Below are 15177 nucleotides of genomic sequence, written 5' to 3'. Positions count from 1 at the left end.
TATTATTAATTATTAACTATTTATTTATTTATTTACAGCATTTATGTTCCGCCCTTCTCACCCCGAAGGGGACTCAGGGTGGATCACATTACACATATAGGCAAACATTCAATGCCATTTAACATAGAACAAAGACAAACAAACATAGGCTCCGAGCGGCCTCGAACTCATGACCTCCTGGTCAGAGTGATTCATTGCAGTTAATTGCAGCTGGCTTGCTCTCCCGCCTGCGCCACAGCCCGGGCCCGGTGATAAAAAGAATAAACAGGGTGTAGCGTAACAAATCTATTCTTAGTTTTATAGCCCGGATGTGCAGCATGGTTTAGTGGTTTGAACCTTGGATTACAACTCTGGACACTCGGGTTCTAATCCCCATTCTGCCATGAAACTCACTGGGTGATTTCGGGCAAGTGATACCCTCTCGGTCTCAGAGGAAGACAAACCTCTTCTGAAAAAATCTTGCCAAGAAAACCTTGTGATAGATTCATCTTAGGATGACCATAGGTCAGAAATGACTCCCATTTGATTGATCATGGATCACTTCCTAATGTGTAAGGTTGCAGGCTCACAATACAACCCTGCACAGCAATACAGAATGCATGTCTCCCCAGAAGCAAGACCCATTGAATTGAGCTCAGTTTCACTACAGGATCACTCATTTGTAAATCCTAAGTACGCACATGCCTCTTTTCCACAGACCTCCCATTTGAGACTTTCATCTGAGTTGCCTGTATTTCACAGTTCAGTCAACACTTCTTTGCCTGAGCTTCTGGGTTAATGACATCCGGCTCATGGCCTCAGCTGGCTAACCAGCTTCATGAGAAGTCCTTGAATAACCTGCGGCAATGTTGACAAAGACCCATTCTTACACATTCTCCCAGTAAGATGCCATTCTGATTTATTAAAGCAAAGAATTGCAAGGTGAAAATCACTGAGCTGGCCCAAAAGCTAACATTGCTGTAGGAACTGGCTTGGCTTTGAGGGTTCAAGAAAAAAATCTACGCACGCTCAGAGGCACTCTTTCATGTTCCTTCACATGCTAAGAATCCCAATGAAAACAAATTATAATGTATTGAATCCCATCAAATGGATCCCTATTCTGCCATATATAGTCACTCTATCTTTGTTCCTTACCAGAAGTGACTTTCAGGGGCAAACTATGTATGCATGTTTTGTTGTTGTGTAAGCAGTCGTCATCATGGGCAATCACTTGTAAGCAAGTATGATGTGTTCCAGAAGTAGTCTTGGCAGTAAATGACTGTGAAGACTTATTCTGGATTGATATGGTCTTGAGGACATATATTTCCAGATGGAAGGCGGTCCCGACAAAGGTTGGCTTGACACGCCTTCCTCTTGACACGTTTCTTCCTTTCACCCTGTATTTGTATTACCTCCTATTACAATACTCGAGTGCTAGGGCTTCTCAGTTCTTGGTACAGTAGAGTCTCGCTTATCCAACATAAATGGGCCGGCAGAATGTTGGATAAGCGAATACATTGGATAATAAGGAGAGATTAAGAAGAAGCCTATTAAACATCAAATTAGGTTATGATTTGACAAATTAAGCACCAAAACATCATGTTATACAACAAATTGGGCAGAAAATGTAGTTCAATATGCAGTAATGCTACATAGTAATTACTGTATTTATGAATTTAGCATCAAAATATCACGATGTATTGAAAACATTGACGACAAAAATGCGTTGGATAATCCAGAACGTTGGATAAGCGAGTGTTGGATAAGTGAGACTCTACTGTATTTATAACATATTTTAAAAATTAGCTTTAAGTGCATCTTTAAATCTCTTTTGTTGTCCACTTATGCTCTATTTTCTGTTCTTAAGTTGAGAAAAAAGCAACTGTGGTAGACAGTGATCAGACATTTGGAAAATATGGCTGGTCCAGCGAAGTTGAGGGTAGAGAATAATTTCAATGTGGGAGTTCTTTGCTTCTTCCCAGAACACCGACATTTGTCCACCTCTCTTCCCAAGAGATTTGCAGGATTTTTTGGAGGCAACCCTAATGGAATCTTACGGAGATCTCTTGCTTAGCAAATCGTACTCTCTCAGCCCTTGAAAATCCCATGATAGGTTCATCTTAAGTTTCTCCATAACTGAAACAACTAGAAGGCACACAACAGCAAAATAGTATTATCTTTTTCTTTCCTAGTTTCAATATTTGCATTTCAAAAGAAGCACCTATTGGCATTAATAGAAGTTTCCTTCAAAATTCAATTAGCAGTTTTGGAGAAAGGTGGAGGCAAGAATACTGAAACAAAGGAAACATCTAAATCAAGGTTGGTGAACTTCAGTCCCTGGGACTCCGTCTGCTTCTCAACAGTCCTCAAATGATCATGTTCACCTTAGCATTAAATCTTTTCTCAACTTTTTAAGGGTTGTATTCCCTTTCTAAAAGGTTGAAATGCCTCTCCTAAAGCTTAATTACTGGCAGTAATAACTTTAAACAAAAAAAATATGCTGGTATGTTTGCTATCAAGGTTTTCTCTTCAAGTTTCTTCTAGAATATAGCCTTGGAAAACTTTCCTGAGCTCTTATTTGCCCGACAGACTGAATGAATTTTCTCACCCTTGAACTAAATTCTTTCTGCCAGCCATCTTCCCAAAGCTGCTTATGCTTTCGCTACTTACATAACATATTCATACACAGTTAACTACAGCATGTGTTTAATGCCACACATAGTCTGATCCTAGTGGTACAATTCTGCGAAACTGTTGTTTGTTAGTGTCTGTAGGTCTCTTTATTGTTTTTTTGTTACAGCAGACAAACACTTTATTAATCTATGAATAAGTCCTAGCATCAGATCCTAGCAATTATGTACACATGGTAATGATTTACTCTTTCTTGGAAAGATACGTGTTTGGAGTCTTTAATCCTTGCTCTCCTGGAGTGTGAAACAGAGGCCACATAGCAGTAGAAAACACAAACCATTGTTAACTCTGCCTAATTACATTTCTTTTTCATTCTCCGCATTGCTCATTATAAATGGCTCTTGCCCATGGCCAGATCTTTCATTAAACTAGGTAGAAAATGATTACACACACTTTTAGGATAGGTCAGGCAAAAAACCTCAAGGCCTCATTCAGACTGCATTATTTTTCATTCCAGGTGGTCCCATAGCACAAACCTTCAAGACAGGCCTGGACATATTGGCCCTCCAGGTGTTTTGGACTTCAACTCATATAATTACTAACAGCCTACTGACCAAAGTTTGCCTATGTCTGCTTTAAGGTAAAGGTTCAAGTCTGGGGAACAAGAAGCCAAAGGGACCTCTGTTACAGGATCTAACCCAATTTCTATTATTGTGATATATCATGGACACTTCCTATCTGCTGGGGTTGGTTCCAGGAGTGTCTGTGGATACCAAAATCCATTGATGCTCAAGTTTTATTATATACAATGGATCAATAAATATGTCCTTTCTATAAAAGGCTAAAACCAGGCTTAGCTTTTGGAGGTTTTTAAAAACTTTTTTAAAAAGCCTTGAGAGAAATCTGTGGATACAGAATCCTTGGATGTGGAGGACCAACTCTAGCTCCAGGTAATTTATAAGTTATGGAAACCCTAAATTGTCCCTATCTTGCCTGTGAAGGAGCTCATAATACAAAATCATCCTGGAGCCACCCAAGAATACTTTACACTCCAATCTGTTGATTGGTGCTTTCAGAACCAATCAAAAACAGGCTCTTGCATAACCAATAATAAGCTTTATCTTGATCTGGCTAAGACCATTCCTTAGTACAGAAGAAGACACAAGAAGGGAGAGATGAGCTATTCCTGCTTGTGCTTTGTGCGGGGACAACCCCTCGGTTGCTGGCTTCCTAAGGGTCTTTGGCTCACTTTTTAAACAGCTGCATCCCTCAAACTGGGCTGCTGTGCTAAGTCATTAAGAAAGGATTGGCCTCCTGCCATTTTAAACATTCAACCAGAGAGAAAGGTTCTCTGTACATTGTTCTAAAGATACTGCTGTGATCTTATTAGGTTTTAAGACCTAATAGCCTGGCCAATTGAGGTCAGCTGGAGCCTCTAGCCACCCTGAAATCACCCAGAAACACTGGCAAGAGAGAGAGACTATGTGTTACAATGGTATGGCAGGATCTGTGTTCCCAATGATAAGCAACACCTGATTTGAAATGGAAATGGCAAGCAGCTTATCAGCTTGAACAAGTATTATTAGTCTGCCATTCAGAATCAAACTTGAAAAGTTCCTTTAAAAAATCCCCTCAACAAATAACCCCCTTATCACCCAGTCAAAGTACATAACAACATAGTGCATATTTTGAAATTTGCAGGAAATCTAGTGGCATTTTGCTTCCTCAAGTAAGAAATACAATAGCAATACACTGAATAATTATCAATTTGTTGCTCTTCCATGTCATTGCAAATTGGTTATCAAAGTCCGACATTTCACTCTGCCTAGTGTTATATCTGGCCTTGGGACATAACTATGGATATCAAATACTGGATTGCAGAGGGGAGGCTGCATGGCACATGTTGTTCAGTGTCTGGAACAGCGAGACCTCTCCAGGATTTTAAACTTAAATCATCTGGGGAAGGCAGGCTTGAAAGAAGAGCTTTTGATAGCATTTGGTGCCTGCCAGATGATTTTGGTTAGAGGATCAGCTGACACGAAACTGACAACCTGAATGGGATATTCACCCTTGGGCTTGTTGAAAACCTGAAGCACTGGTAAAATATGAATTAATATGTTGAAGATCTTATAGTTTAGGTATTTGGAATAATTTGTATAACTTACCTTTTAAAAAATACATTCAAGATAATAAAACCCATTTTCAAGGATTTAAGTTCAACATGATCAACAAGGAGAAAATATCACAGGGTTGTTGTATGTCTTTTGGGCTGTGTGGCCATGTTCCAGAAGTATTATCTCCTGATGTTTCGCCCACATCTATGGCAGGCATCCTCAGATCCTCAACCTCTGTGATCCCGGCCATGAAAGCCTTCGACAACACAGAAAATATCAGGTCCAGCTGTCAATGGTAATGACAGGTGTGTCCAATCATTCAAACAATTCCCCTTTCCTCCACTGATGGCTCTTTTTGTCTCAAAGCATAGAGAACTGCTGACACTACTCAGGTAGGTGGACTAATGGTTCATCTCCTATACTTTACCTTTGTTTTAAAATACTGGATTTTGCTGCTGTTTAGCTCTTTGAAGGACTGTTTTAATACACTGTTACACTTTGGCTGATGTTAATTAGAATTGTTGTTGTTCCTGCTGTTGTGTGCCTTCAAGTCGTTTCAGACTTAGGGTAACCTTAAGGTCCCTTCCACACAGCTGAATATAATCCCACATTTTCTACCTTGAACTGGAATATATAGCAGTGTGAACTCAGATAACCCAGTTCAAAGCAGATATTGTGGGATTTTCTGCCTTGATTTTCTGGATTATATGGCATTTTGGAAGGGCCCTAAGTCTAGGGTAAATGACCTTGGAGGTCCACAGACCTTAGTTTGGGTACTCTAGATTTATAGCTTTATAGTTCCATTTGAAAGTATAATTTTAGCAGACAATATGATATCACCTAGATTAGTTGCTCATCAGTTTAAAATGCATAAACTGGAATGAAACAAATGAGGCCAAACTTAGTGTAAACAATAAGAATGTGAATTATCAACTACATTAATCCCTCATGTTCACAGCAAAAAAACAAAAACAACCCATTAAAAACATAAGCTTTTTGTAACCTGAGAGAAGACTATAGATAGTGTGTGACAGAATTGTGGCAGATGACTTAACAAACAATATTTTCTCTAAGAATCTCTAGATCCTTCACTGCGACTGTATGAACAAGTTTTGGCTGAAGTTAGTCATATAGATGCAATGAAGGACCTAGAGATTCCTAGGCAGAACATATTAATAAAAATCCACAAAAGGGAAACCTGCAAATGTGAAGGGCAGGCTACTGGAACATCTAATATTGCCTCCAACAACCCCTCCACCCAGCCTTGCCTGGTTGCTATATTTCTTCTCTACCGAAATGGCAGCGCATTACAAAACATTAACTTTTCTTGTTGCCTTATACAGATAGTAGTAATACTGAGCAATGATGAGAAGAGAACTATATTATATGGACTGGACCTCTAACACCACTGGATGTCACTGTTGCACTATTCCTTGGAACCTGTTGTGTCAAGTTGACAGGTTGAGAAGAGCAGGCAGAACACATTTTCTAGCAAAAGACCTAATTCAAGGTTTCTTCTCTTCCCATCTTGCTGGAGATGCACCCATAATTCTTTATTTAGAGTTGATCTGTAACTTGTTTGTGGATACATCCCTATTATTTCCCATCTGCAATGTGTCTTCTAAAGCTCAGCCACCAAGACCAGAGGATTCTGATAAAATCTCATCTTCTGCTTCTTACCCTCGGCAAGTCTTAGACCGACAGCAGAAAGCACAGTATGTTCTTGTCACAGTATGTTCAGTCTCCTTGGAGTGACAAACTAGGCCGGAAAAATGCTTGGTATTTGTAGGTAGCTTTTTTTCTTTAGCTTCAGACAAATAATTATGGAACAATGTGGCACAGGAGTAAGAATGTTGGCTTGGGAGATACAGTATTCAGTCCCCACTGAGCCATGAAATGTACTACTCATCCTTTGTCCAGGGACATAAATTCTGACCTCTCTCACAGGATAAAGTCAGGGGGATATATGTTCTGCTTTCTGCTCAGTGTAAGAAAGGTGAGATATAAATCTAACAAAAGTATATATTGAGATAATAGCTCCTCCATATATGGGATGTCTACCCTTTAAAACCGGGAAGATTTTAAATGCATTCATCTATCACTTCTCCTGCTCTGATGCCTTCCTATTTGTTTTTAAAGGCTGTATAAATGCATACTTACATCTAAGTAAGCTCTGCTGAAGTCTACAAGACTTATTTTTGAGACTGAACCTCCATTAGGATAAGCTGCACAGGTGCTTTCCTTCTTCAAAAAACAGGTGAGTAATTATCCACACTGCAACTGTACAGCTACAGGGGAAGCAAACTGAACTTTTCCTTACCCCATTTCTAGCACTGCAGAGAGTGAGGTATTGAAAAATGGACCACAATTAAAACACTTTCATTTGCAGTATTCACATTCCTTTGGTAACTTTAAGTAAAGGTTTTCCCCTGACATTTAAGTCTTGTTGTGTCTGACTCTGGGGGTTGGTGCTCATCTCCATTTCTAGGCTGAAGAGCCAGTGTTGTCCATAGACACCTCCAAAGTCATGTGGCCAGCATGACTGCATGGAGGCTGTTACCTTTACCAGCTCCCCTTTTCTGAATATCTAAATGTATGGCTAAGTGCTCAGGTGAAACTTGAGTTACCAAAATGCTAGAAATGTGGAGAACATAGAAAAAAATTAATTGGAGTGGGGATTCTTATTTTGGAGAATAGCACCTTCAGCCCCACCCCCAATAGCTACACCTCTATATTGGAAACAAGCTTGTAAAAGGTCTTTGTACTACAATCCTAAGAATGCTATAGCCATTATGGCACATGTGTCAAACTCAAGGCCCTGTTGCTGATGTGAGTTGTGATACATTAATACTTAGAAGGTTGCAGTTTGTTCTGCTGAGTCAGGATAGTGAGGTTTTAATTTAGACACAAGGGTTGTGGATATGATGTCTGACTTTAAAATGTCTTTTAACCTTTCCCCAACCTCAGAGAAACAGGTGCTATTGGGTTGCAATTCCCATTATCCCCAGTCTGCATGGTGATGAGAATTGTCATTCAATAACATCTGGATACTCAAATTAGGTGAAAACTAAAGAACACTGGTCACAAAATATAGTTGGCCCTCTGTTTCAAGAGATTCCCTGTCCATGGATTCAACTGCCTTTTGAAAGCAACTGTAATGTTGATGTGGCCCTCAATGAAAGTGAGTTTGACACCCCAGGATCAGGGCCATACTAACTGGAGGATTGTTGAAATTAATAGTTCAAAAACGTCAATTTCACAAGCTCTGTATCAACACATATGCTGGGGATTACATGGGCAGTGGCATACTGACTGTGGGATTTGGGAAACTCTACTTTAAAAAAAATGTTTCCCCATCTCCTGATATTTGTTTCTGCATGGAGTTCACTAAAGGGGTGAACAACCTTCTTCATAGCATCATTCTTAACACACACACTTAGTCCATTGCCACATTTTTCTGTATCATCTATATATTTGTGTGCCATTTACCCACAAGATTATGTCCAAAGCAGCTTGCATTATATTCAAATGAAAAAAAGATAAAGATGGCTTTTAAAAAAGCATGAGAAAAACAAAAATAGCAATCCATCCAACTTTGCATAAGAGACAAATTGGTCTAGCTTATCGATTTAAGACCATTGAAAACATGCCTCCATAGGTGTGTTAAAAGCCTAAACCTGCACAGGAACCTGAACCCACATTTTTAAAGTCTTAAGCACTCAAAGCCAAAGCCAAAGGGTCAAAATGGTGAGTTTGGATTTCTCCTATACCTGCCTTTTTTAACTCATCCCTCATAGCTGCCTGAGCTCACCTTTAAAACCACAATGTCGGAGGTTTAGCCTCAAAGAGAACATCTTGCACAGCATTTGTGTGCCTATTATCTACCAGAAATCACTAATATCTTCTACCGTGGACTTTCTGTCCTAAACACTGCCTTCTTTCTGTGCTTTCAAAGGCAAAAGAATTGGTTCATTTCCAGTATAAATAGAACTAGAAGGCAACGTTTTTCTTTTGTCTCCCTTCTCTTTTCGATTTAAATTTATTTATTCTGAATGTCACGTGCACTGAGTCATTATTTCCTCCCCTTTCCCGCTGCCTTTTCTCTTTTGCATTGTGCTTTTTTTTCCAAAAAAATTATACGCAATTAATTTTTTTGGCCCCGACGAGATCAACAGGTGTACTGTGATTGACACAGTCCTGATAGGCTCCATCTGGTTGCAGCTGATAACATAATCCTAAAGGCTGCTGGGTAATATCTTCCCATGCTTAAAAGGCTGCAGTCTGATCTGTTTGAAATGGGAGGGGGGGGGGTTTGGAGGAAAGAGAAGGAAAGAGGGAACAAGAAAAAAACATTGAAGCTAGCATGCTGATTCTGGAGGAAAAGCAGGGCAAAAACCATTCCCTCTGAAGCTCTGCAGGGAAGCTTTCAGAAAACCTACGTTCTCGACTTTGGACAATAAGGCAACTAATGCATAGGGATTTTTTTACTTCTCTGAAAAATTACAAATGTAGGGAGAGGTTATCAATTGAATAGAACTATGTGATTTGTAGATGTAGCAAAATAATGGTAGCGCCCTCTTTTTTTCCAGTATTGTAGGTATTGTAATAATTCCTATTGATTTTCTATCCATGCAATCATCATTGACAATAAAGAACCAAGTCTAGATGTTTAATTATAATATCAATAGGGCAAAACTAAAGGTAAATGAAGGGTTAGATTCTATTGTAAGCACAAGTAGAAGGGAAGCTTCATCCAATGGATACTAGACCAGAGTGGATTAAAAGACCTTATCTTCTCAGCCCACATTGCTGCTTTTTTTTTTTAAGTGCAAAGAAGCCTTGCAAGCAATATGCAAGGGGTGGTTGGTACCTTTTTCCTGACCCTTGTGCCACAAATCTGACACTGCAGATATAAAATCCCAAAAAAGGACCAATTAGGGCTTTGCCCCTGGAACGGCAGTAATCACAGGGTCTCAGCCAAAAAGATGTGTGTGTGTTTACCACTTTGTTGTTGTTTATTTGTTCAGTCGCTTCTGACTCTTCGTGACCTCATGGACCAGCCCACACCAGCGCTCCCTGTCAGCCTCACCACCCCCAGCTCCTTCAAGGTCAAGCCAGACACTTCAAGGATACCATCTATCCATCTTGCCCTTGGGCAACCCCTCTTCCTTTTTCCTTCCATTTTCCCCAGCATCACTCTCCTCTCTAAGCTTTCCTGTCTTCTCATTATGTGGCCAAAGTACTTTGCCTCTAATACCCTTCCCTCCAGTGAGCAGTCGGGCATTATTTCCTGGAGTATGGACTGGTTGGATCTTCTTGTGGTCCAAGGCACTCTCAGGATTTTCCTCCAACACCACAGTTCAAAAGTGTCTATCTTCCTTTGCTCAGCCTTCCTTATGGCCCAGCTCTTGCATCCATAGGTTATTACGGGGAATACCATGTTTGCCATAGCTGACCTCAAATGATGCCTATTTATCCAGAAATGATTGGTTTAGTCTGAACTCCATGAAACCAACAATTGGCCAAATCTGATTGACTTCCCAGCATTGTGACTTCCTTACTGCGATCCTTGACTGGCTAGGATGCTTAGGATGAAATCAGGCTAGAGGCAGTCAACCAAAATTTACCACCTGAGAAGTTCAGCCTACAAAGTGCTCCCTCTGTTGATGTTTCTGGCACCTCTTCAGCTTCTACTTCCAATTCTTAGACCCAATGCGCAGCCATCTCACAGACCTCAATGCTTGACTCTCGAGAGAAATACATCGTTCCCAAAAAAGGCACTACTATAACAACAATCTTCAAATTGTATTGCAGCCACTTTTAGCAGCAGCTGCAGTTCAGGTCCTCTCCAAAACCATTGCTCTACAAAAGAGAAGAGGGCTCCTTCTTAGAACCAGGAAGAAGGGCATCTGCTCCCAAACTGCTTTCACTCAAGATAAAGTATTGGTGAGGCACAAAAGTCTGTTTTCACTACAGTTCCCAGAATCCCTCACCATTGGCTCTGGTGATTAGAGATGATGGGAGCTTTAAGTATAAAACATTGAAGGCCATAGCTGTCTTAGCTGTCTGTTGGTATTGCATGGTTCTGCTAATGCTACTGTGAATGCAACCACCAGCATTCTTCACCACTAGCTATGGCAGCTAGGGCGGATGGAAGCTGTAGTCCAACAATATCTGGATGGCTACATTACTCTCAACTCATGTTTGGTGGGGTCTTCCAAGACAATTTGCCAGTCACTAGCTCACTATATAGCTTCAGGCCCAGCCCATGGAGTTTGACAAACAAGGAAGTTTTACAGGCAGAGTTTTGTACTTCTCTCTTTTCAGACCTTCAGTTTTAAGCTAGTAATTCAACCTAGCAGTTCAAAAACATGCCAATGTGAGTAGATCAATAGGTACCGCTCCGGCGGGAAGGTAACAGCATTCCATGCAGTCATGCCGCCACATGACTTGGAGATATCTATGGACAACGCCGGCTCTTCGGCTTAGAAATGGAGAGGAGCACCAACCCCCAGAGTCGGTCACTACTGGACTTAACGTCAGGGGAAACGTTTACCTTTTACTTTATGGAAATGGCTAAATTATTTCTATGTTATGTTTTGTTAGATTTTTAATATGAGTCATATAGACAGGCTGACTATTTCAGTCAATTCTATGTATAGAAATTGTCACTAAAATGTTTAATCTATATAAATTAATTTCTCATATTATGCCTTTTATTATTAAAAGTAGGAAACATAGTTAGATATGCATGGGAAAACTGGAAATGATAGATAGCTATTCAACACAACAGACAGAATGAGCTGTTATTGCAAGCACAAGTGTGTATGCGTGTTTGAATTTGGAGCTAGTCTCTTTATTTTGCCTTTCAGTACAGTTATAGTGCCATCTTCTGGGAAGATGGAGGCATGATTGTGCAGCTTAATTCAGCATTTCTATAAGTTCTACACCTCATCTGCAAGCCTCTTGTCTGAGAAGAACAAGATCTATGGGTTTAAGTTTTAGGAGAGAAAATTTCAAATTGAAATTTTAAGAAACTTCTTGACAGCAAGAGCAATTTGTCAATTGAACGAATTGCCCAGTGGCGCAACGGATTAAACCCTTGTGCTGGCTGAACTGCTGACCTGAAGGTTGGCGATTCGAATCCACAAGATGGGATGAACTTTCATCTGTCAGCTCTAGCTTGTGGGGAGATGAGAGAAGCCCCCCAGCAGGATGGTAACACATCCAGGTGTCCCCTGGGCAACGTCTCTGCAGACGGCCAATTCTCTCACACCAGAAGCGACTTGCAGTATGTTCTCAAGTAGCTTCTGACACGATAAAAAAAATTATCCAGAGAGGTGGTAGAATTTTTCATAGACAGCTGGATAACCTTCTGCTGAGGATGCTTTCACTGGAGATCCAGTATTGCACAGGGGATTGGACTTGATGAGCCATTCTGACTTAATGATTCCGAGATGGGTTTCACACAGAAAATGAGTTTTTTCTGCAGAGATTAATATGTTACCTACACAGAAAATGTCCTACAAATCAATGACATGTGAATTTTGTGCAGAATAAGCTTTATACTGGGAACACTCTTCGAAAACGGCAATTTTCAAAACTTTTCTCAGAGCAGAAACAATAGAGCATGAGAGTAGAAAGACAGGATGGCCAATGGCCTAAGACTACAAGGCTAATCTAAATAGAAGTCTATCCATTCCATTCTATGGTAGACGTGGAACTGAACTCTCACACATCCCAAGAGCTACTGTTGGTTAGAGGGACTGAGAAGATTTGATACCTGCATAAATACACTAGAAATGAGTACTTCTGAATACATACTCACTTCCAAGTAATTGGATATGTCCACATTGAGACTAAGGACTTTTTAAAGATTCCCTTCCACAGGGCTGTCAGGCTCCTTTGTAAGTTAATTACTTTACAGGTCAGATATTTTGGGCCCTCTAAAAAGCCCCTGGTGGTGCAGTAGATTAAACCGCTGAGCTGCTGAACTTGCTGACTGAAAGGTTGGCAGTTCAAATCCACGGAGTGGGGTGAGCTCCCACTGTTAGCTCCAGCTTCTGCCAACCTAACAGTTTGAAAACATGCAAATGTGAGTAGATCAATAAGTGCTGCTCTGGCAGGAAGGTAATGGCACCTCCATGCAGTCATGCCGGCCACATGACCTTGGAGGCATCTACGGACAACGCCAGCTCTTCGGCTTAGAAATGGAGATGAACACCACCACTCAGAGGCGAACACGACTAGACTTAATGTCAAGAGGAAACCTTGAAACATTCAAAACTACTACGTTATCACGAGTGAACCTTATGAGACCAATCTCAATAACATCTTTTATCTTGTGGCTACAATGTGATCCCATCAGATTTGTAGAATGAAGGCCGTGCTAATTCCCCCATATCTACAAACAATTCTTTTATTGTTTTACTAAGACATACTTTGGAAATGAATACGAAAATGTTTGCACTGTTAAAATGGCACATAAAATTAAACAGGATGAAGCATCTTACTCTTTGATCACTAGTACAGAGTTGTCCTTTTGAATCTCCATTTTCACCTTAACCTATGCTAATTTAAACTTAGCAAATTGTCCTCACAATTTTCCCATAGTCCCTAGGCTCCATGCACTATCTTTCAATAAGGAATATGCCTTATCTTTGTAATTAACCACACAACATAGGAACAAATTGTCAGTTAGGTGTGAGTCACTCCACTGACAAATATGAACACAGTGACACCAAAAGAAAATTGATTTCCTCCTTATTTCAGTTGTTGACAATAAAGTTTTCTACAGCTATATTTCAAATCACCCAGCTGTAATTTGCAGGTGCCTTCTAGATCTGTAATTGGGAGCTGAGATTTTTGAAGGAAGAAGGAACATGCTTTGTCTTGTCCATTATTCTTTCTTTTTTTTTTTGCCACTGCCTGTATTTACATTTTGTGCACATGAACAAAAGGTAGAAGTCTCAGACTCTACAGATGTGTGTATGTGTCAGGGCCGGCCAGATATAATTTAAAATATTAAGCGGGGGTGGAGAAGAGCGCCCCCCCCCGCCGGCGCCGCGCAGGGGGTGAGGAAAAGCGCCCCCCTGCAGGGGCGGGGGAAGCCTGACGGTGCCCCCCGGGGACCTGCGCCCGAGGCGGCCGCCTCACGTGGCCTCTATGGTGGGGCCGGCCCTGGTATGTGTGCACTGATTTTGTTGTTGCTATTTGCCATTAAACTAGTGGTTCTCAGCCTGTGGGTCCCCAGTTGTTTTGCCTACAACTCCCAGAAATCCCAGCCAGTTTATCAGCTGTTAGGATTTCTGGGGGTTGAAGGCTAAAACATCTGGGGACCCACAGGTTGAGAACCACTGCATTAAACCAACTTCAGTTTATGGCAATTGTATGCATGAGAGCCATGGGAAAAGTGACCTCTAGATATCTACTAGGTCATCCAGGGGATTCTGTGACAGACCTGTATGACCAGTGGTTCTCCAGATGTTTTGGACTTCAGCTTCCAGAATCCCTGACCCAAACACCTGTAGGACCACAGGTTGTGCAGACCTGTTCTATGATAAGTTTCCAAGAATTTACCGTGGAGTCACATTACTGTACCTTGTAAAATATCTAGATCAATGGTTCCCAACCCTTGGTCAGGCAGTGGTCTTGGACTTCAACTCCCAGAAAACCCAACCAGCTTACTAGCTGTCAGGAATTGTGGGAGATGAAGTCCAAAACACCTGGAGGACCAAAGGTTGGGAACCACTGATCTAGATCTTCCAGTTCTATTCTATGGTGCCCTGGGCCCCGAAGTCAAATAATTTAATAGTAAATGGTTTTATCCATGACCCCATGATCTCAGTTTCCCACAGTCCAGCCCAGAAAGTACTGTAACTTGAATGTTCGTTTGTATATATTCCAATAAGATACCTGCCATGATTTCCAATAACGATCTTCCACTGTCCACATTGAACAAACAGGACAATCTTTATGCTGAAAGATATGTGACTACAAACCTGACACAAATATTTCAGAAGCCATAATGCTCCAGAACACACTTACAGTTGACTAAAACTGGGGCAAAACAAATACATTATCATTTTGTGGATTATAGTCCCATAACCCTGCACCTAGTACTGGAGATTCTGGGGACTATGGTCCAAAAGGGTAGCATTTCCAAGTTGTGTTGCTGACTTTGAAATCATATTTTAGCCAAAAGTCTACAGAGAAAAGTTCCAGATTGAAAGTGCCAAACTAGAGTTTTTAAAACAAATTATATTCTCTGAAACTCCAACTTTTATCAGGAGGCCAAGTTTCTTTCTTACCGTAATAATAACTAATTAATGGGGTATCAATACAAAGGCAGTATTTCAGGGGCGGTTCAACCATTAGGCGAAGTAGGCAGTTGCCGAAGGCACCATCCTCTGGGGGCACAGTGCCCCTAATGAGCAGCTTCTTTTTTGTCTTT

General features: G+C 40.8%; 1 long non-coding RNA gene across 7 annotated transcripts in view; it reads left to right on the top strand.

The window, feature by feature from the left end:
• Nucleotides 1-4853: 4853 nt before the first annotated feature.
• Nucleotides 4854-15177, top strand: part of LOC103279101 (uncharacterized) — an 82129-nt gene continuing 71805 nt past the window's right edge. For 4 of the 7 annotated variants that reach the window (XR_009999898.1, XR_009999896.1, XR_009999894.1 and 1 more), the window contains exons 1-2: nucleotides 4854-5116; nucleotides 6864-6981. This is a non-coding gene — a long non-coding RNA (uncharacterized LOC103279101). The remainder of the gene's footprint in view (nucleotides 5117-6863; nucleotides 6982-15177) is intronic. The other 3 variants (XR_009999895.1, XR_009999897.1, XR_506556.3) reach the window with 3 other exon arrangements.

This window comes from Anolis carolinensis, chromosome 6, assembly GCF_035594765.1.
Source record: "Anolis carolinensis isolate JA03-04 chromosome 6, rAnoCar3.1.pri, whole genome shotgun sequence".
NCBI lineage: Eukaryota > Metazoa > Chordata > Lepidosauria > Squamata > Dactyloidae > Anolis > Anolis carolinensis.
This window is presented reverse-complemented; position numbering and strand designations above follow the sequence as displayed.